This window comes from Pygoscelis adeliae, unplaced genomic scaffold (genome assembly GCF_000699105.1).
Source record: "Pygoscelis adeliae isolate BGI_AS28 unplaced genomic scaffold, ASM69910v1 Scaffold123, whole genome shotgun sequence".
In the NCBI taxonomy this organism is placed as follows: Eukaryota; Metazoa; Chordata; class Aves; order Sphenisciformes; family Spheniscidae; genus Pygoscelis; species Pygoscelis adeliae.
Window position 1 is genome coordinate 551,141 of NW_008824650.1, and position 2,964 is coordinate 554,104.

Genomic DNA, 2,964 nt, shown 5'->3' on the forward strand with positions numbered 1-2,964 from the left:
CGGAAATGGCTGGGGTGGTGGGGTTTGGGTGCGACCACCAGTGTGCTGCAATGCCCGTGGGGACCGCTGGGATAGGAACCAAGCCACCCTAATGCCTACGTGGTGTGGGGCATCACGGGGGACTGTGGACTGCCCAGTGGGTGCTGGGGACCTGCTGCCCACCCCGGTTCGGACTCTGCCACCTCCGTGTCTTTGGGGTCTGCTGGTGCGTCGGGGGCTGCAAACGTGGCTGATTTGGGGCATGTAAAAATGTGATCGTGGAACAAATGAGCCTCTGCTGTAAGAGTCTGGCCTTTGTACGGCGGTGTCTGGGCATCTGAGCTCTCTTACCCCTGTCTCTGAACAGTGGCTGGCATTTCGTAAAGCCTTTACACTCAAAAAACGACCATGTTGGAGCCTACCTTCTCCAGAGGTCAGGAGGTGTTTAGGGATGTCAGTGATCAAACCTAAAGCTGTGGCTTGGGGGCTTCCGTCTAAATCGTAACTGAGATGAAAAAGACCCATTAGACCAGAGCCCACGCTTGTGTCGGGGTAGGGTACGTGCCCTGGTAGGGACCAAATCAGACATTGCCGTATTTAATCTTCACCGAAAGGCCGAGGCTAGCTCAGAGCTTTGTGGTGTGGGAGAAGCTAAGATGCTGTCTTATACTAGGATAAACCTGTTTCACCGAGCAAAGAAATGCTGTGCCGTCTTCTCCATCGCACGTATTTCGAGTATTTCGAGTGACTATGCTCGCTCTCACCGTATATTTATCACATCTCTTCCCTCGGCGCCTCACGTCCGGATCACCCCTCTGTGGTATGCGTTAGAAGTGCTTCGTTAGATGGACCGATCCAACCTATAGCTACAGCTCTCGTATGAAGGATGTACTGTCATAACATTGTGCAAAACATCTAGGAGATGTCACCGTCCATTTTCAGGGTCCGAGTATGGCAATAGTTTGTATAAAATGTACACATAGTGGTGGCTACAGAATAGTTTATGACTAAATACATATCTATTACTGTTAAAATAATGTATAAGAGTGTACTTGAAGCTATTATCCTTGTGCTCTGTTGTCTGAATAATTAAAGAAATTACAGAGACTTCCTGAAATGTCTGTTATGTGATGGCATTCCTATCGCACACTCTAAGCTCTGTGTTTTTTCCCCCAGTGACATTGAAACGGGGCATGGGGAGCCCGGAGCTCAGTCCTGTGGGATTTGGCATGGGACCCTTCAAACACGGCAGAAATTGTGTCCGTGTCGCTTCGTGTGATGGTGGCATCCTCCCTCTTCTTCCACCTAGACCCATGTAGACAGTCTATCATTTACCTGCGAAATACCGCGTGACTCTGCAAAGCCAACTCATTTGGCAGGGTTTTGTGGGGAGACAGAGATGCCCTGAAGGTCAGCCCATCAGCGGCTTGCCTGTCCTCCCCAGCCTCCCCCATCCAAGCCGACATGAGAAGTGACCCTAATGAGACTGAGGCTATTTTGTGTTTATCTAACCGGTCTTTCACGCAGTGCCCCAGTGCTCAGGCACCAGGTGAACCAACTGAAGGGAAGCTTGGATGCACCAGTAAAAGAGGATCACATCCATGGTGCAATTAAAATCCAAGCCAAGCACCGGAGTAAACCAGGTCTTTCACATCCAGGTAGCCGTGCCGTGCCACAGCCAGCAGCTCTTTGTGCCCTCACATATGAAAGTTTGCTTAGCTATATCTTTTTATGTATATATGCACATGTATGTATACATATATAATATTATTATCCCTATATTAAGAGCTCAGCATATCCTACCAGGCTATAAATGTGTTTATGTTGGCCCTCCCGAGCATTTCACATCACGCCGAGGTTGAGCAGGCGATGTAAATCAGCCCAGTTGGGTGATAATTGGGTAGCAGTTTTGCAACTCCAGTACAACATCTATTTCAATTACAGGGGGAAGGAAATCAGAAAGAGCGTTTTATTTTACTCATTACTGCAAGCCATAAGGGACCACTAGATTTCCTAAGCTTTTGAAATTCTCTCTTCAGCAGTTTCTGCCTTAAAACTAGTGCAAACTTTACCGAAAAAAAAAGGTCAATTTTCCATGTACAGAACATTTCAGAGCTTTCAGTGGAGCAGTGTTAATGCTATCCTTGGCCTACGCAGGCTGAAAAAAATAATCTTTAAAAAGTGCATCTTTACAAGCAATGGGATTGTCTCAGATTCTGACAGGAGCAGGATGAAGCCTGCAGACACTGCTTATGCTGAGATTGTTAAATATAATTTTTAACACTTTGCATTTGGGGTGTTTAGGTTTATGTATTTAAATAATTTTGGTTTTCAGGACTGAAAAGAAGCGAGCAAATCCAGGAAATATGAGTTTAATAATCCTGTTCTGGTTCCAGTAAAATCAAGAGCGGCATCCAGAGCTGATCTGGGTGCACAGGGAGCTGTGCTGTTACCTTAAAGCCCAGTGCAGGACCCTATATAACTTTTTTCTTTCCATTTTTAAGTGGGAGCAAGCCAGCTCTTTGGACAAATATTACTGCAAATCAGGAGTGAAACCACAAGGTCAGGAAATCTGTTTGGGGTAAAAATATTTGTTTTGATGTCCTGTGACCTAAATGTGAAATAAATATTAGATTTGCTCAGTTTGGTGTAAACAAATGTCCGTTCGTATTACCGGGGAGGAGAGGTGACAAGGGATGCTCTGTGTGGCGTGACCGCGGAGGGTCCCTTGGCCACCAAACTCGCATCTGGCTGCTGCCCAAGGGCAGGAGGGCTTGGATGTGGGCAGGGGAGCAGGGATCCTGTGGGAGCACCGTGTGCTTTGTGCGGCTCTGCCCAGCTCGCTCAGCTCCGGGGACGGCACAGGGACCCCTTCCTGACCCCATCGCTGGGGCAATGCTTGTCTGGACCAGCTCTCTGGGACACCACGATGTCTCCCATCGGGGATGTGCTCACAGGAAAAATATACTTGGGAACGTTGTATTG